This window comes from Equus caballus, chromosome 1 (genome assembly GCF_041296265.1).
Source record: "Equus caballus isolate H_3958 breed thoroughbred chromosome 1, TB-T2T, whole genome shotgun sequence".
In the NCBI taxonomy this organism is placed as follows: Eukaryota; Metazoa; Chordata; class Mammalia; order Perissodactyla; family Equidae; genus Equus; species Equus caballus.
In genome coordinates this window covers 87,451,386-87,472,236 of record NC_091684.1, presented here as the reverse complement: position 1 = coordinate 87,472,236, position 20,851 = coordinate 87,451,386, and the positions used below count along the sequence as shown (strand labels likewise).

Here is a 20,851-nt window from a genome sequence, read left to right as displayed (position 1 = left end):
TGCCCTGGTCATGACCTCCGTCCTCGCCACTCCAGAGAGGCACGCGGTCTCCTCCAAGGCCACCATGTTAGCGTGACTGTTGAACTTGTCTAGCGGCCCCTCTGCCAACCACTGCGAACTGGTGTTTGCTGCCCCGGCCAGCACACAAAAAGGTGGCCGTGCTGGAACAACCCCCTTCCTCCTCTAAGAGCCACCTGTCCTCCCAGCTCCGCTGGGTCTCAGTCCCTGGCTCCAGTGAGCTCTTCCAGATGGTTCCCTTAAAAAGGTCTTGTCTGACCATCATCTCGCTCTAGTTTTCATTTTCCCCATCTATTTCTATTTTTGGACATACTTTCGTTTGGTCTGAATTCTCTATAAACCTCGTTATCTCACATCAGAAGTATTTACTGAATCTCTCTCTTTCAGCTAATTGAGAGGATATAGGGGAAAGAATAAGGCAAGATTTTTGCCCTCTAGAAGATCGAATTGAGATGACTCAGAAATTATAAAGTTACTAGGATAATCAGTACGTGCTAAAACACCACAAAATAGTTGCACACCACGGCGGGAGCATGGAGAAGGGCAAGGAGACGGGGGAGTCTGACAGCCCCATCCAGTTCCACACGATGGCAGTTACCTTGGTAACAGCCTTTATCCAGAGGTGGTCCCCAGCCTTCTGAGCCCAGAAGCACAATTTTCTGGCATGCTAAGAATGGACATCTCTTGTGGCAGATCTAAATTAAACAAGTTCAAGAGACGGCTATATAAAACCACAATAAAGATAATAGCTAACATTTACTGAGTGCTTAGTATGTGCCAGGCACTGTGCCAAATGGATCGTCACGTGTATTACCACATTTAAGTCTTCTGAGTACTAGACTTAAAGCCACTTTACAGATGAGGAAACTGAGGCACAAAAGTTAAGAAAATTGCTCAAGGTCACATGCTAGTAAGAGAGAAGACCAGAATTTGAAGGTAAGCAGTCTGGTCACAGAATCTATATGCTACAACAGGCTCCTGATTAATTGATAATGAAAACTGTAATTGTCAAGTGGACTGGAATGTTCTCATCTGCCAGGCCAGCACTCTCTCTTCTTGTAGACCAGCTACTTGGGAGCTCACATGGCCAGAAGGAGAAGGGTCTGGCCCCTAAAGTCTCTTAGGTTATTTAATTTAATCTAGGGACAGCCTTGCGGGCAAGAAAACCCTTACAGCTAAGTCTCCTCATCTGGGACTTGCTTCCTCTCCCCCAATGCTGGGAAGTGCTTGGACAGACTCTACTAGTGTCACCTCCAAGACTCTCTTCCCTCTAGGCTGGGACCTACACACTGTTAAAAGTAATTAAACCAGGAGGCCATTAGGCTGAGGTGGCTCTAAGTCTTGGTAGACTCAGTAAACTAACCTAAACCTAAGCCAGAGTCAATGCACTGGAACTGGAGAAAGAGAAACTGAAGCACAACCGATCGCCGACAGCCAGCTAGGCTTTCCCAAACAAGGCAACGCTTAAGCCATAACCAATCAAATAATTTCTTTGCTATGCTTCAGCATCTTCTCTATAAAATCCTGCCCTTGCACCCATCAGTGGAGTACTCCTAACCACTTTTGGTTTGGCACTGCCCGATTTGAATCGATGTATGCTCAAATGAACTCTTGAAAAATTTTAACATGTCTCAGCTGGTCTGAAGTTGGCTTGCTAAATTATAATTACAGCTTCATTCCCCTTGATCAGTTTGCTTGTTCACATGCTTGTCCACGTCCATGGCAAGCATATTCGATTAGTTTCATTTCCTGAGGGCAACCGCAAGAGGGCGCTTCACTGGGGGCTGCTGCATCGTCAACCAGTTCATCAGGCCAAGGTACTGGAGGAGGGGACTCAAACAATGTCACTTTCGGGGGCGGCCCAGTGAAGGAATGATGGGGCCGGGCCACATCCCCGTCTCACATCAGTGTATCTGCCCCCTCGCAGCCCTGCGTCTACGACGTTCTAACAACTATGCTGTTAATGTCTGGTCTTGATGGTTCTATGCAGGTCTAATCTAGGGATTTTTCTATCACCTCCAGAGGTGATACTTCACTTGATGCCACAACTTTTCTTTCAAGAAAACAAGCTATTCTTAGATTGCCTCCTTTTGTTGTTGCTTTAAGATCACAGATGCATTTGCTTAGTTACAACTACACTCCTGGATTGCGGAGTCCTGTCCGTGCACCTGTACAACGGGAATGAAATCATAAGGAAGCTGGTGTTAGCGCCAAGAAATAAGTGCCCAGTTTAAGACCAAATGTGTGGATCTGGGATGGTTCCATGCAATGCTAATTTCCTAGATGCACTCAGATTACTGAACCAATACTGTAAAGGATGGTCTCAGAGAGTGCAGATCAGCTGACAACAAAGGAATCAGGGGGCTTTTCCACCTTAGCCGTCAGCCCCCTTATTTCACGTGGTGTCCAATGTCCCCTTACTCGTCTGTAACCAAAGTCTCTTGGATAACCCTTGAAGTTTGTTGTAATAGGATCTGAAAAGATAAATATGTAAATAAATGAACATCTTAATGTGCCTTACACATGACACGTGACAACCTGACACACAGCTTAGTATCCAGGCGCTGATTAACCTAAACCGGCTCCTTAGATTAAGTGGGAGGGTTTTCTTAATTAGCCCTAGATTGATTTTTATGGTTGAAAGTTTCCTTCAATGCATATATTATGGGTTGCAGACATTGCCAAATCTCATAAAACATCTGCCATCTTTGAAACATAAAATAGACTATTTGCTTTCAAAGAGAAATTTTTATTCTGGTTGGAAATGTAAAACTCCCTTACTGTTTAAGCTTTCTCGTCAAGCCTAAAGTCTGCTTTATCTTGAGTCCTGTGTTATGAAATGCCCACAGCGTCTCTGCCTCCTCTCTTTAGTATTGAACTGTTAAGAGTTACAAGACAACAGATGTTAAAAAGAATCGGCAGTCTGGGAACAAGTGTGGAATTTTACCATTACATTTCAGAGTAAAAGAGGTGATTACAACAGCCCAAGTTAGCACATAATCCCGTTAGTTGCACTATAATTACAAGCTTCAATGATGGGAGAAAATGTTGCAATTACTATAGTCACATTCCACGACAAGATAGATGACATAATTACTATTCTGGCTGTGACACCCACTGCATTTATCCTTTGCATCTAAAGTAAAGCGACTCACATCTATTTCTCAGCAATCCTGGTCTACTTAACAATACTACTTGGAATCAATTACAAGCATCTTTGATGGCTCTGCATACTCCTCCCTCCACCCCAAGAAAACAAAGCAGGATTATTGTCGAGAGCACAGCCAGGTTGCAGCCCACGTGGTGCAAGGGTATCTTCACAAGGTCAAACTTTGTGCACACTCCAATAGAAGAAATTCTATGCCAGTTATTGCTAGAGGAACCCTCAGGACAGTACAGTCTATGTCTCATCTCTAAATTCTAAGCAAACACTGCAGGGCACATCCTTGTGAATTTGCTTTTCTTTCTTCTAACATTGGGAAGTATTTGAGATCAACACACCAGTTCCTAAGAAGAATCTCTAGATAATTCCATATTATGATACTATGAACTGAATGTTTGTGTGCCCCTCAAATTCCTATGTTGAAGCCTAAATCTCCAGTGTAACGATGTTTGGAGGTAGGGACTTTGGGAAGTAATTAGGTCATGAGGGTGGAACCCTCATGAATGGGATTAGTGCATTTATAAGAAGAGACACGAGAGACATGATCTTTCCTCTCTCCACGTGAGGTCACAGCAAGAAAGCGGCCATCTGTAAACCAGGAAGAGAGCCTCGGCAGCACCTGACCATACTGGCATCCTGAGCTTGGACTTCCCAGCCTCCAGAACTGTGAGAAACGAGTCTCTATTGTTTAAGCCTCTCAGTCTATGCTATTCTGTTACAGCAGCAAAACTAAGACACGTGGCTGTGAGTGGATCCCAGTAAGTACTTTGTATTGATCCAGATCAATATAGGCAATTCTCAACTGTTGGTAAATGACCTGTATGGGGAGAGGCTTCTGCCCACCTGGTGGGTCCTAGGCCACAGATAACATCCACTTGGGAATGGGTATGGTTATACCTGGAGGAAACCAGAGGGAGTGGGAGATATATGCAAATAAATGAGTAATATAACAGAGAGTCCCTCTCTGAATTCTAAAGTCAAATGTCCATTATAGTGGATTAGCTGCTGTTTACTATCATCAGCGTAAAGTTTTTTTTTTTTTTTCCCACATCAAAAGTTGATTGCACATTGAGAGGTGAGTCTATGATGTTCGAAAGAGAGTTTTGACATCTCCGAGTTAACCTAAGTAAGAGCTGTTATTACACGGCCGTCATCCCTGAAGAGCAAGGCCCTCACTTAGCTTATTTAGAATGATGAACCCAGATCCACGCTGGACCTTGACTTCACCAAACACTTTCAATATGTTGGCACATGTCCTGTATGGCTCTGACCACCTCTCAGTTGTGACATATCCCAAGTTTCCACAAAGGAAGCCCTAATTCAATCATTTGGCAAGTTCGCCAAAAAAGTAATTTATTTGCTGATAGAAACTAGTGAGTCACTCAAGAGGTTTCTGGGACTTAGAGCTGAAAAATGAACAGAATGAGTAGGTTCTAGCTCAAGAGGGATTCTAGGAAGCCAGTGGCATCTCTTAGGACGCACAGGGTTGTGAGTGAAGAAACAACGTTCCTGACCAGCTACACTCAGCACTAATGAGCTGTGTCATCCTGGGCAAGACAAACACTCCGGCACTCAGTTTCCACTCCTGTAAATGGGAATGGCAATACCTGCTGGTTTATGGCTAAACGACAGAATGGGTGCTGTTACATATACCGCGTGTTATGATTTCATTATAGTCACGCACCATATAACGTTTCAGTCCATGATGGACCACATATCCAACAGAGGACTCATAAGGTTAGTACCATGTGGCCCAGGTGTGCAGTAGGCTGTACCATCTAGGTTTGCATAAGTACACTCTACGATGTTCACACAGTGATGAAACTGCCTAACAACATGTTTCTCAGAATACATCCCTGTTGTTAGTGACGCACGACTGTATTTGGCTACTTTCTGGTAGGGCAGAAAGGGTATTTGAGAAATAGACATGAAGGCACTTCTCGGAAATCGTCAGGGCAATTTGATGTCCGGGCCCCTAAACAAAACGTCCCCTTGAAGTGGAGGAGCCCTTTCCTCTCAAATGCACCTCTCATCTTCCTGTCCTACTGCTCACATTCTCCTCTTTGATTTAATGCAGAGATTTTTCTCCTTTTCTCTGGTACCTGTTCTAGAATTGCTCATTCTTCTTTAAATTTATCTCTACATTTGATTGCAGAAAGTTGTCACCTCAATGGTTTAATTTCTAAAGTTCTGGGCGAGACCTCTGAAGGTTCCTGGGAGAGGATGAGGAAAAGAAGAAAAGGGTTAAAGCCAACCTGCTAAACCAGCGGAAGGTGGAGTGAGGACAAGGAGGACGGAGTTCCGATGGCACATATCAAACGGCCCATCTACAGGCACTGCCGCTGGACTTCTGCCGGGGCACAGGACACACTGCAAATTGATTTTCTTTTAGAATTCTCATTCCTTCAACCTTAACATCCTTTATCATCTTAATTAAAACCCTTCCCTGGATTTCACCATCGCTTTTAGTCACCTGACAGTGACTATCAGAACATGACGACCTCCCGCTTTTGCTCTTTTTCAGTTTTCCACAGGGAAGACCACGCTATTTGAGGCTCACTCGTCTTCTGTTTTAACGACGACTGGCTTTGGCTTTGGCTTCAAAATTTTCTGGTTTAGCTTCAGAAATTTAACAGTATGTGTTTTATTTTCTGAAAAAATAAAACCATAAAAACCCATTGTGTTCTTTCTAAAGAATTCACAAACTGGCAGTACCAGCCCAACTCTCAGAAAAAAATAAGGGTGAGACATGTTAAAGACAAATCTGTTGGAAAAAATACAAGGAAAAAACCCTGGTTCAAATACAAACGTGAAGCGAGAGTCAAAAGTCGATGCCCAGAGGACCGTCCTGGCCGACTTCTGGACACCTGCCATTTGGGCCACTGAACAGCCCTGGATCATCCACGCTGATGGAGGAGACTGGCTGTGCAGATCGTCTCAACCTAATTTACACATAAGTTTGGAATATAATTTATGATTTTTATGCAGTGTGTTTACATAAAAATATGGTCTTATTTTGCGTTTGGCTATTAGTACCTAAGGGAATAGGGAAGAAGACACAGATCTATACAAAATGAATAGTGGACATGCGGATAATAAAATTTGTTTAATTTAATTGACAGTAGTGAAAAACAAACACCTGGGTTTGACACACAAGTTGCTTCAGTTGATGGTGTGCTGGTGAGCTCCAACGTGGAAAGAGCAGAAAGAGTTGCTTTTTCTGCTTATTGCACGATGTGGTCACCTCCCATGGCACCCTCCTCCCTCTTCAAACATTGCTGTACTATACAAATGATAAGAAGTTCAGAGGAGGCGTGAGTAACCGGGTCCTCGGCGAGTGGGAGGGGGGAGGTGGTACATCTGTGGAGGAGGTGGTTCCCAGGAAGAACTTTATTTTTGAAGGAGCTTTATTGTCTTTACAACAATAATCCTTTTTTTGTTTGTAAAATTACCCCAAAAAGTACAAAGATGGAAGCAGAAATCAACTGAAACCCTGCCATTTGGAGATAATATTTTGGTGAACATCTTTTCAGACACCTCACTATCCATCTTCGTGCAATTTTACATGCTGTTCTGGAACATGCTTTTTTCAGTTAGTACACACAGGTGTACATCATTGTTTTTAATGATAATAGATTATAGCATTGTCTGTATAAAACTTACTAAACCAATCTCTACTGATGGACAGTCAAAAAATATAATTTTTTGATATTATAATAGTGCTCTGATGAAATTCTCACTGTCCTTCATTATTTGAGATTGTCTCCATTGGGTAAATTCCTAGAAGTGTGAATGCTGGGTCAAAGTGTATGCACAGTAAACATTTTGATACATATTCCAAACTGCCCTTTGGGAAGATTATATCAGTTTCCACTCCATCCCTCAAAATGGCTCACTTCATTTCACAGTTGGACGGATGACCCTGGATTTCAGAAAAGATTGAGAACATCAACAGTCTGGATCTCAGTTTTTTTAAAGTGGATCTCAGCGTTGTACTACTTATGAAGGTAAATGTCTTTTCATATATTTGACCATTTACATTTCTTCTTTTTAAATTACTTATTCATGTTGTTTGTGCAATTGAAAAAAAACAGGGGTTCTTTTTTTTCTCATGGATTTCTCAGAAAAATTAACCCTTTGTTATTCAGGTAGCAAATGTTTTCCTTACTTTGTTGATTGGGAGATTTTTACCATAAAGAATTTTTTTAAATGTAGTCAAAACTTTTACTATATAAACCGTGGATTTTGTGATAAGTTTGGCCTCCCCAAGCTCATATTATAAAAACATTTGCTCATATTTTCCTAGTACTTTTATGGCTTTATTTGTTATATTTAAATCTTTGATCAAAGTTATAGCCTGAATTGTGTCCCCCAAATCTCGTAAGTTGAAGCCATAATGCCCCACGTGACTGTAGTTGGAGACAGGGCCTTTGGGGAGGTTAGTAAGACTACATGAAGTCGTAAGGGTAGGGCCCAAATCCAACAGTACTGGTGTGTTTATAAGAAGAGGAAGAGACACCAGAAAGCTCTCTCTTTGCATGACCACAGAGGAAAGGCCATTCGAGGACACAATGAGAAAGCAGCTGTTTGCAACTGAAGGAGAGATGCCTCATCAGACATCAGCTCTGCTGGTCCCTTGATCTTGGACTTCTAGGGTCTACAAATGTGAGAAAATAAATTTTTCCTGTTTAAGCCAGTCTGTGGTATTCTGTTACAGCAGCCCAAGCAGACATATACAATCCATCTGAAATTTATCTGGATAAAATTAGTGATGTATACAGCTGTATTTATTCTCAAAGTGCTAGCAATTTCCAGCAACATTTATTAATTATCTGTCCCCCACTGATTTGAGATGTCACCTGGATCACATTCCAAATTTCCAATATACTTGGCTCTAGTTAGGGACTTCCTGTCCTGTTCCACTGATACATCTATTCCTAAAGGGATATCATAAATCTTTAAGTATTATGATTTTATAATTTTTCTTTTTTAGGAAGATTAGCCCTGAGCTAACATCTGCTGCCAATCCTCCTCTTTTTTTTGCTGAGGAAGACTGGCCCTGAACTAATATCCGTGCCCATCTTCCCCTACTTTATATGTGGGATGCCTGCCACAGCATGGCTTGCCAAGTGGTGCCATGTCCGCACCCGGGATCCGAACTGGCGAACCCCAGGCCACCAAAGCAGAACGTGGGAACTTAACTGCTGCACCACCAGGCCGGCCCCTATAACAACTTTTAATACCTGGTAGAAAAATTCTACCTATCTTCTTCTTTGAACACACATACTTTAAAAAAACAAAAACAAAAAGAAAACTTTCTGGATTCTCTCACACATTTATTCATCTAATTGAAATTTAGAATAATTTTAATTTCACTTTCTCCAAAAACAAATAAAATTTTGATTAGATTTGTAGTGAATTTATACATTAGAGAGAATAGACATTTTTACAATATTGACTCTGCCTATTCAAGAACAAAGTATCACTTTCCTTTATTCAAGTCATCTTTTACATCCTTTTAGGCTTTGAGTGTTTTATAAAAAAATATATGTCTTACACACTTACATTTGGCTTTCGCAAAATCAATTTCATTGTTTAAGAGAGAGTTTTCTTTTTTTTTAACAACATCTCTTCTTTTTTAAAGATTTTATTTTTTTCCTTTTTCTCCCCAAAGCCCGCCGGTACATAGTTGTATATTCTTAGTTGTGGGTCCTTCTGGTTGTGGCATGTGGGACGCCGCCTCAGTGTGCCTCGATGAGTGGTGCCATGTCCGCACCCAGGATTCGAACCAACGAAACACTGGGCCGCCTGCAGCGGAGCGCTCGAACTTAACCACCTGGCCATGGGGCCGGCCCCCCAAGAGAGAGTTTTAAAAGGTTACCGAGGCTGACATTTACTCCCTACCATTGCCACCATTAATTTTGTTGCATTATGGTCAAAGAAAGTGGTAAGACCCACATCTACTTCTTAGAATGTATTTAAGTGTTTATATGAGTGGTGCTTATAGAAAAGTGTTCTTGGTATTTTCTGGATAAAGATATCTATCTACTGTCTATCTATCTATCTCAGACCAACCTTATTAATTTTACTATTAATATATGCATACTTCTTTTTTCTCTAGTTGATCCACCAAGGACTAGGAAAGACATACTAGACTCTTACAAAACTTATCCATCTTTCCTGATATTTCCTCATATTTTACTTTGTATATTTTTTATATAATTGGATCACATGGTAAGGCTATGTTTAGCTTTTTAAGAAACTGCCTTCCAAAGTGGCTGTACCATTTTGCATTCCCACAAGCAATGAATGAGAGACCTATTGCCTCATGTCCTCACCAGCATTTGATATTGTCAGGTTTTTGGATTTTAGTCATTTTATCAGGTGTGTAGTGGTATCTCATTGTTATTTTAATTTGTAATTCTCTAGTGACATATGATATGAAGCATCTTTTCATACACTTTCTTTGCCATCTCTTTGGTGAGGTGTCTGTTCAGATCTTTTGCCTATTTTTTAACAAGGTTGTTTTTTCTCATTGTTGAATTTTAAGCATTGTTTGTATATTCTGAGTAACAGTTCTTTATCAGATATGTGTTTTGCAAAGATTTTCTCCCAATCTGTGGCTTGTCTCTTCATCCCCTTAACAGTGTCTTTCTCAGAGAAGTTTTTAATTTGAATAAAGTCCAGCTCATCAATTTTTTCTTTCATGGATTGTGCTTTTGGTGTTACAACTAAAAACTCACTGCCAAAACCAAGGTCACATAGATTTTCTCCTGTGTTATTGTCTAGATGTTTTATAGTTTTGCCTTTTACATTTAGGTTTATGATTCATTTTGAGTTAAATTTTATGAAAGGTGTAAGGTCTGTGTTCAGATTCACTGTTTTGCGTGTGGATGGCTAGTTATTCCAACACTATTTGTTGAAAAGACTATCCTTTCTCCATTGTGTTGCCTTTGCTCCTTTATCAAAGATTAGTTAACTATACTTATGTGGGTCTATTTCTGGGCTCTCCGTTCTGTTCCATTGATCTATTTGTCATTCTTTTGCCTATACCACACTGTCTTGATTACTGTAACTTTATAGTAAGTCTTGAAGTCAGGTGGTGTCAATCTCCCAACTTTGTCTTCTCCTTCAATAATGTGTTGGCTATTCTGTATTTTTTGCCTCTCTATATGAACTTTAGAATCAGATTGTTGATATCAACAAGATAGCTTGCTGTGATTTTGATTGAGATTGTGTTGAATCTATAGATCAAGTTGGGAGGAACTGACATCTTAACAATTCCTATCCATGAACATGGAATATCTCTTCGTTTATTTAGATCTTTGATTTCTTTCATGGATTTTGTAGGTTTTCTCATATAGATCTTTTCTATATTGTAGATATCTGGTATATTTTTGCTTATCCTTTTACTTTCAGCCTGAATCACTTTATTTCAGTGATGTCTAGTGCAAAATACATTCTGTCTTTTAAATTAAATCTGAGAGTCTAAATTAGTTTTTCCATTTAGCACTTCTTGTTAAGACAGATATATTTGGTAATGCTTCTGTTGTTTTATTTTTGCTTTTTTAATTTTTACAGTCTCTTTTTCCAGTTTATTTTCTATGGTCTTTATTTCTTGTCCTCTAGTAATTTAGAAGTTAAATTACTTCTATATAGCTTTACTATGTTTGAAATATGTTAATCAATTTCAGAAATAAAGTTGTATCTATTGATTCACACCCATGAAATATGAGGAAAGTGGCTACAGTGGGCAGTTCTCATGCATCTTGCCCCCCCAGCAACTGAACTCTTTTGTTTGGAAGAAACTACTTTATGAGTCTCAGTGTGCAGAAAAGATTACTTCTCTTAATAGGATCTGAAAATATTAAATACCCACTTTCCCAGAACCCCTTGCAACTTGAATATAAATTGATTCTGTTTATGAGACACATATGTGCCAGACTTTGACTAATGACCCAAGAGGGAAGGCATTGGGAGCTCATGCTCTGGTGGCAGTGGCAGCAGCCTTGGCTACAAGTTCTTGGTCGTCATTGAGTGGTTCCCTTATCAGACTATTCTGCAACATGGTTTTGAGTGCTAATTCCAGAAGCTGAGTCTTAAGCCCAGTTCTCTAGCCCTTCCAACAATTCTATGAGCTGTCCAAAATCCCTTTAATTAATTCCTTTTATATTTACTCACTCAGGGTTGGCTTCTGTTATTTGCAACGAAGAACCTCAGACTAATGGTTTTGCATACTCATACTACCTACCTCTCTCCCTCTCCCACTTTTATGTATGTATTTTCTAGGATTGTCACAGTCTATTACTGACAAATACTTATTTTTGCATTCTATAGATTTTCTGGGAAGAATCACAAAGAATGATATCATGCCACTTCTCCCTATCATGGTATGATATCATACCATGTCATCTCCATGTGGAAGTTATTTGTCACATACAAATATGGACAGAATCCAGAGGAGGCAGGAGACTACTGGGGCCATGACGCTGGCATGAATCCTGAATAGGAAGGTTGTCTCTGAGAAAGTCAAGGAGAGACTGAAGAGCCAAGACACTGAGAGCAGGAGCAAGTATCTAGTTTCCCATCAGCCCTGGCAATTTGACAGAGGGGCAAGAAAGATGATTCAAATCTTTATATGGATGTGAAGTTGAAGGCTGCTAAGGAGCTAAGAATCAATGCCACTCGTATTAAGTTAGTAAGGACAACAATAGAAGCGGAGGCATTAAAATACATCCCATTTTTGAATGAAGGCTCTGGTGTACATGGATTCATAGCAAAGTCACCTTTGGATTCAGAGAATCCATAAATACCAAAACAGTAATCAATGCCACTGTACTCCCAAAAGGATAAAGAAGAGATTGGCTAGCACCAGTCCTGGAAAACTTGCTTAGAGGTAACCTAAATGACTTTTACTCCTTGTAGACCTAAAATATGGTGTTAACTCCTCAAAGAGACAGTGACACAGACTACAGGTGGCAGTATGAGACTTACTGCCCCAATAATGACCCATTTCTATAAAACAATGCCAGAGTAACCACATGTCACTCAATGACTGCCATTCTGGATGAGGAAGCAATAAACCAGTGTCCTGGTGGTTGCAAATGATTGACCTGAAATGATGAAAGGTGAGTGGATCAAACCTACAGCAATAATTGTAGACCCTGAAATCAATTGTGTCAAAGACTGTTGGGAGAAAAGCTGTGAACAATGTGGCTTATGATAGAGGAAAGAGGGTGGGTGCCGTTCCTGCTGGAGTTGGACCCATGTTAATTAATGCATAGCACAGTAGTTCTGGAGAAATCTGGGCCAGGAAAGTGGATTATGCAGTTGAACCAGCTTAGTATCAAGTGACACTTGTACCAGGCGATATTAATATATTATAATTTTGTAAATCAAAGCCCATTGGTAACCTGGGCTTGAGAAGCTGGTTTGCTCTCTAGGTAGAATTATATGGTCAAACTAAGATTAAGGTTCTGTTAAACACTAGAATGCTCAAAACACCAATCTAATACAAAATATGTGGTAGTGACTAGAATAACCCGAAAGGTCAGTGCAAGTTCTTCATCAGACTGCGTTGCATATATTCGACAGCATGTCCGGGCCTCACTTTTGGAGTAAAAGATGGTGCTGAAGGAAGTAGACTCTCAGGGCATTCCTATGGAAGGGTCTGACCCCTGCCTCACAGTTGACATCCACTCTATCGAGACACTTAAAACCTTTTTCTGCTGCTGTTGATAATGTATATTCCATGAACCAACACAGATGGGATAGAAAGCTCTTTAACCATTTGGTACCTTGAGTCAATGGAGTAAAGACATTGTTTGATGCCCAGATCTGAAGGTTATAAAGAGTAGGAACTGAGAAGACTGACCCTATAAAGAATTAAGCAGAATTTCAAGACTGAATATTGGTCTAGAAACCATAACCTGGCAAAGACTTTGGATCCCAGTGACAGATTCCTTTGGAGTGACAACACAGACTGACTTCTCTGTGGTGAGTGAAATCATGGGTGTTTGGCTATCATCAGTGATCTCAAAGATAGGAAAGAGAGACTGGGAAAAATGGTGGCAAAAAGGGGGTCCTAGAAATGCTCAAGATCCAGGGGTGAGTGGTGCCTTGACAGTGCTCATGAAGAATGCGCCAAGCCCCATCTTGTGCGGACACTAGAGAGACCGTCAGTATTCATTCTTGATGGACATGAACTTCTCTAGCACAGCAGGCCTAACTACACTAAAGCTTGCTGGCTCTGAAGGCCCTATAATAGTCACTGAAGCTGGATTGGAGCAAACTTTGTAATGAAGGAAAATTTTAATTGTGGTAAAATTTCCCATCTTAACCATTTTTAAGTGTACAGTTCAGTATTGTAAAGTACATTCACATTGGTGTGCAACCAATCTCCAGAACTTTTTCATCTTGCAAAATGGAAACTCTATATCCATTAAACAGCAACTTCCCATATCCCTCTCTCCCTTTAGCCCTTGGCAATCACCGTTCTACTTTACGTCTTTATAAATTTGACTATTCTGGGTACTCATATAAGTGGAATCATATGGTATTTGTCCTTTTGGGACTGGCTTATTTCACTTAATGTCCTCAAGCTTCACCTGTGTTGTAGCATGTGTCAGAATTTCCTTCCTTTTTAAGGCTGAATAATATTCTGCTGTGTGGATAGACCACGGTTTGTTTATCCACTAATCTGCCGATGGACACACAGTTTGTTTCTACCCCTTGGCTATTCTAAATGTTGCTATGAATTGAGTGCATGATTTGTAATCTCTCTTACAGACCCTGATTTCAGTTCTTTGGGATATATACCCAGAAGAAGAATTGTTGGATTATATGGTAATTCTATTTTTAATTTTTTGAGGACCCACCATACTGTTTTCCATAGTGGCTGCACCATTTTACATTCCCACCAACAGTGCACAAAGATTCCAATCTCTCCACATCCTCAACACTTGTTATTTTCTGGGTTTTGTTTTTATTTTAATAGTAGCCATTCTGATGGGTATGAGGTGATGAAAAGGTTTTTGACACCAAATGCTGATCTTCTAGTCCCATCTCTCCTGTGGCAGGGCTGGTTGCCACTGTCAGGACCCTTAAAACACAAGAGGGAGTCCAAAGATGCAGCTGGATGGACTCCCCCAAAGGCTTGTATTCAGGAGAATCTGAAGCTGGTGGAAAAGGCTTCAGCAACTTGAAGAAACAAATCAAGGATGCCCAGACATTTGGGGTTTCAATAGCAGTTACCAGTGCAGTCAAAATGCATCCTGAGGCTGAGTGGACCTCAGCTGTTGCCTCCCCAAAGAACGTAGGGCTTCTGATATCCTGCTGAGCACTTCACCAAGCCTGGCAGCTGTGCAGAGGGCTCACCTCAAGTGCAGCTCCTCTGTGACGCTGAGCTTTCAGCTGACGGACCCTTGCCCGTAAGATCTGAGAGGCAGACAATACTGAAGCGGTCCTGGCAGCTCAGCACAAAGTTAGAGACCTCATGAGGCAAGAGTCTGCAAGAGTCTGGACCCACGCCAAGAAGCAGGGCCTTTGTCTCATAGTCCTGATCAAAGACGGTGTGCCTGCAGGTGGTGTTGTGCTTATTGGTGATGTCTGAGCCAGTGCAGCTGCAGGTTTTCTAGGCCCTTTTAGTAGAACAAAGCCTGTGATGCACACACTGCCTCACATGATCCTGTTTCTATGACACTGATTTGGGTCCTGCATTGAAACGGGCGACTGGGCTGTTTTATGGAGATCGAGTCCACCCTTCAGTGAGACCAATGCCTATAACCCAAGTCGTGTGTGGGATCCAAAGACAATGAGACACTCAGCCCCTGCTTGGAAAGAATTCCTGACCTAGTGGGAATCTCCCCACAAACTTTCTTATAGTCTTAATATATATTATGTGTAATTAACATAAATCATGCATTTGGGTATCTCCTTTAGTGAAATTCAATTGTACAAAATGAAATAATTTCGCTGAAGAAAAGAAGCACTACTCGCCTTATATTTAACTTTCTGCATAATTGAGAATATATTTATGTTGTTTAGGACATAAATGGCCACTTGGCTAGGTAGAGAATTCTTTGCAAAAGTTTATCATTTTTACAGAATTTTAGGCTGGCATCTTCTGAAGAGAGGTGCAGTATTGTCCAGACTGATATTTCTGCCCTTTGTAGGTGGGGCACTAGTTTAATGATGAGACTTGAGGTCCTGGGTTGGTATCCCCACTTCGTCTCCTCAACTGAGGGCTTCGGTTTTCTTGTCTGAGAATTGGGTCCTGGGATCAATATCTCAGGGCTGGTGTGAGGACTCAAGCACCTGACACATGTTAAGTTAGGTGTACTTGTCCTAAATGACTGCTTCTCAGCCTGTATATTCATAGGGTTTCTTTACTTTTGAGATTAAGTAACCTCAGCAATATGTGTGTCTCGGGGTTAATCATTTTCTATTATATTCTTTCCCGGAATATGATGAGCTGTTTGGATCTGCAGATTCAAGCCTTTCTTTATTTGATGAACCTTTTTGTATTATATCCTTAAGAGCATTTTCTATTCCATTTGTTCTCTCTGCCAGGAACATTGGCATCTAAATGCTGGCATGTCGCTGTCAGTCTTCATCTCTATCACCCTCTCTCTAACTGCTTTGATCCGACTCTTCACCTTTTTCTCCTGCTTCCCATGTGGTTTTCTGAAGCCTGTCTTCCAAGTCATTTATTTGGTTTTCTACAGCATACGTTCCACTCTTTGCTCCTTTGAATGGTGTTTCCCATCCCTCTTCAAACTCTTTCCTTAGCTTTTCTACCTCCCTTTTCAACTCACTATTTTACCTCCCCTTTGAGCTAGGGTTTCATAGATTCTCTGTTTATGTTACCTTTTTTTGAGACTATGAAGCAGTTATCTAAAGTTTTCTCTGGCTTTCTGGAAGACTTCTTCCTCAGTGAATGCTTTATTAGTGTTTTATTTGCTACATTTTCCAGGCAGAGGAAGAAAAACCTTCCACATCATGTGAAAAAGCAAAAGAGCATGTTACAGCATGGCATATTCAAGAAATTGCTGGAGAAAATATGTGTGGATGAGTGGAAGGGAGTACTAGGAGGTGAGGCTAGAGGAGTATTAATAGTTCCTAAATATAACAAGTGGGCTGAATCCAGAGTCTTTACGCCATGCTACCGAGCTCATACTTTACCCACGGCAGAGTTTTAAGTAGAGGAATGCACAGTCAGACTTTTACATTAGACTAATTTAGAGAAAGCAAAAGGATGAATCTGAAAGGGGCAAGACTAGAGACAGATCAACCACCTACAGCTTCTGCAGTTGACCAGGCAATAAATGTGACCGTGAGCATGGAGATGAGGGGATATATCACAGAAACGTTCAGGGAGCAAACCTGGTAGGATGGGAAAATATATTAGATATGTGGGATAAAAGACAGTTCTGGGGCCGGCCCTGTGACCGAGTGGTTAAGTTTGTGTGCTCTGCTTCGGCAGCCCAGGGTTTCACTGGTTTGAATCCTGAGCGCGGACATGGCACTACTCATCAAGCCATGCTGAGGCAGCATCCCACATGCCACAACTAGGAGGACCCACAACTAAAAATACACAACTATGTACCAGGGAGCTTTGGGGAGATAAAGGAAAAATAAAAAATCTTAAAAAAGAAGACAGTTTTGGTGTGAGAGACTGCGTGGATGGTGGTATAACCAAATGAGACAGAGAATACAGAAAAAGACAGGATGGAATAGAAAAGGTCAGTTTTGGATGTGCTGGTTTTAAGGCTTTGGGGGACTGACCAGTAGGCCTTGAGATATATAGAACAAAAGCTCAGCGGTGGGGCTGGAGGTACAGGTAGATAAAAAGTTCCCAGGAGGGGATGAGTTCACTCAATGAGACCCTGACAGATTAAAAGAGAACTGGGCTAGGGATAGAATACTGAAGACGGAGAGCACTAACACGGCAGGTGGAAATGGAGACGGAGATGAATGACCAGAGGTAGGAACAGAAATACCCCGGAGTAGCTAGTATCTGCTCAAAGGCGGGGAGAACAGAGCCAATTCACATCAAGAGGGGGAACTACACGTTGTTAATTATGGATTGGTTTAAATTTTGAAAAAGAATACTTTGAAGAAATTCTTACCTTGATTCTTAGCTAACCAAGAAAACAGATTTTGATGGATTAGATAGTTAAATGTAAAAAATGAAATACAAGAACTAGAAAAAAATATAGGTGAATGTTTATGTAATTTCAGTGTGGGAAGGCCTAAGTATAAAGCAAAGGAATCCACCAAGAAATAGTGATAGTTTTGGCTGTAAAAATTTAAAACACTGGGACATCAAAAATAATCAAAGACTACATTAAAAGGCAGACAACAAACTGGGAAAACTATTTGTAACATAATACGCAAGAAACTCTTACTAATCAATAAGAAAAAGCTAAGCACCACAATAGAAAGTTGGGCCAAGGCAGGAATAGGCAATTCACAAAAGAAGAATTTAACCTATGAAATTAGTGTAACCACAATAAGAGTCAATTAAATACACGTGAAAATAATGGGGAATCAGCAATCAGGAGATAGTGTGGCATAGAGGTTAAGAGTGACGGCTCAGGAGTCAGACCCCTGGTTTCCTGTCCCTGTGCTACCACCACTTTCTAGGTGCCTGATCTTGAGTAAGTTACTTAATCTCTACAGAACTCAGTCTCCTCCTCTGCAAAATGGGAATGTTAGTAGTACCTACTCGTAGAACTTTCATGAGAATAGAGTGAATTTAACATAAACTTTTCAGAATAGCAGATGGTAAGCCCTCAATAAATGTTAACCATTACTATTACTATTATGATTATCTATCAAATTACTCTGGCTTGAATGGTTTTGGGGAGAGTTTGAGGAGACAGACACTTACATATTGCTGGTAAGAGTATAAACTGGTGCCACTGCTCAAAGGGAAATTTGCTACCAATTCAAACACTTTAGAATATAATACATCCCTTGACTAAGCAATTTTTAGTCTGTAGGAATTTACTTTAAAGAAACAATGAGATATGTGTAAATTTCATCTCCCAGAGCTTGCTGCATTGCTATTTAAAAAATAATACTAAAAAATTAGAAATAATGGAAATGTCCAAGGATAGGAGACCAGTTAAATAAATTATTGTATATCAGATGATGGCGAAAACAGACATTAAAAATGATATTTTAGGACAGTATTTATTGACCTGGATACAGAATCACAATATACTGTTCAGTGATAAATCAGGTTGCAAAAAGTAAAAAATGTACATTATAACTACAATTTTATAAAAAGAAAAATGTACAAACAGCTAGATGGAGAAACATGAAAATGTAGTGGTTATGGATCATTTAAATTTTCCTCTTTATACTGTTCTATATTTTCCAAAATTTTCTAAGACAAATTAGTATCATTTTTATGAACAGAGAAGTAGCATTATTTTCAAAGCCAAAATCAAAGCTCCCAGATAAAGATCATATTTTCTCACATTCTCACTTCAAGCTCCTGACGTTCTGCTCTTTCTTTGAGGAGCCTTAAGTATGCCACATGCTGGGGTATATATCTGACTCACGCCCGTATATTGATGGCTTGAAAAAAATTCTGAACAGACTAAGTAGAGTATATATAAGATATCTCTCGAGCACTTGTAAATTCAATTTTCCCTGACTAAAAGATGTTTTGATCACGTATTCTCCTTTCTGAGCACCAAATTATAAAACCTCACTGTCAAACAGTAAATGGGAATATTCCTTTTTTCCCCTAAAGTTATTCCCCCTTTTCAAACTGTTTTCTCCAAAATTTTCTTAACTTTTATGGAGAAGGATTGTGAACAGCTGTCATTATCTGTCATGATATAATCTCTTTCCTTTTATGTCCATACCTTTCAGCACTGGTCTGATTGCCAGGTACCCACTTCTGCCGCCATCTCTCGGGGTTTAACTTTTAGTGCATTCATCACCTGACATTTTTCTTTTCCTTCCCTCATTTTTTTTTTTAGCAGTCTGTAGAATGCAGGCTGATATAGAATGGGTTGATCTGTCAACAGTCAGCAAAGAAAGCCTGTGTTGACAAAATTAATCTCAGCCTAACGGCAGCCCTTTTAGGCATTGTTAGCACACCCTACAGATGTTTAAGTTTCCTATCAAAGGCCATAGGACAAACGAGAGAGACTGAGTATAATGGTGCTTGGCCGGTTTTCTTTTCCTTTTTTTTTTTTGAGCAAGATTAGCCCTGAGCTAACATGTGCCGCCAAGTCTCCTCTTTTTGCAGACGAAGGCTGGCCCTGAGCTCACATCCGTGCCCATCTTCCTCTACTTTATATGTGGGATGCCTGCCACAGCGTGGCTTGCCAAGCGGCACCATGTCCGCACCCGGGACCCTAACCGGCAAACCCTGGGCTGCAGAAGCAGAATGTGCGCACTCAAACGCTGCACCACCAGGCCGGCCCCCTTGGCCGGTTTTCTTTGGTGACTCTGTCAGCTGTTTCCTGGTCTCTGGCCAAGAGTTATTGGTTTGCTCAAGGTTGTCCATCCGTCTCCACAGCTCACAGCCCATGGGATTGGCCCAATGTCAGTGATTCTTTTTCCTTTGGGGCAGGGGGACAGGGGTACCCTAAGGGGTGGCAAATGGAGAGGCAGCCCCCGGAAGCACTCCTGAGTGCCTGTGTCCTGGCCACTCAAGACCTCTGTGACTCCCCAATGGGATGACGCCGTCTCTGCCACGGAACTCTTCCCTAAGCCTGCACATGCCGGCTCTGGAGCCCATCTTCTCTACTCAAGCCTCTTATACTTTGCTCAGCTCCTATCTGCCATAATTGCTCAACAAATTTTGCCTATTTGGTGATCAATGTCATATATGTACTTTCCTGATAGAATTTTATATTGTTTGAGCCTCTAATGGGTGAGAAAAAGAGTAAGGCTGTGATGGCATTCTTTCCCTGAGGACCAAAATAGTTTCCAAAATAGTCATCTTTTACGTGCTCTTTACTTCTCCTTTAGGATCCTAAGTATAATTTCCTGGGAGTTTTGCTTTTTGGGAGGCCATACAGGTCCTATGTTGCATCTTCTTTGTGCTTCTGATACGCGGAGAACATCTGCATTCGTTTTAGCAGCTGACGTGGTTCTCAAAGAGGAACCCCCATGTTTGTTGGGAAATGCCATGAGCTTCTGGGCAGGATGGAGAAGAGCTGCATGGCTGCTGGGGGAGAGGGTGGGCAGTAATTTGGGGAGAAGGCTGAGGGGGAAGGTACTTGGCAAACATTAACTGAATGAAGGCAGGGAGGGGGCAAGAAGGGTGCCGAGGCTGTGTGGGGGAGGGTCTGTGCCCCCAGCTGTGTGGGCGTGAGGTCTGGCTGCAGGCCATGCGGCGGAAGGCCTCCCTTCTCTATCCCTGACAAAATCTGGAGCAAAGGCTACACTGGCACTAGTGATTTTGTGCAGATGATGTTTTGGGGGGACACACAGGATCTCAAGATGATGGGTATTTCGGCAACATTTTTCTTCCATGCCCAAACCTCTCTGAGTTCACACTTTTACTTTTTTTACCTTGTCAACCCAAACAGCTGCTTAATGTGGTTATTTTTCCCCTTCTCTCCCCCTTAACAGACTTACCCTTTATTCTCATAAGCTGCAAATGCCATCCTTTCTTCCTTCCTTCCCCGCTAGACACTC

The 20,851-nt window shown here is 41.1% G+C and overlaps 1 protein-coding gene and 1 pseudogene across 8 annotated transcripts in view; one reads left to right on the top strand and one right to left on the bottom strand.

Annotated features, from left to right (window-relative positions):
- GNG4 (G protein subunit gamma 4) overlaps positions 1–20,851 on the bottom strand; it is a 70,597-nt gene that overhangs the window by 5,562 nt on the left and 44,184 nt on the right. The window lies entirely within an intron of this gene.
- LOC138919066 (C-1-tetrahydrofolate synthase, cytoplasmic-like) lies at positions 12,206–12,802 on the top strand (annotated as a pseudogene).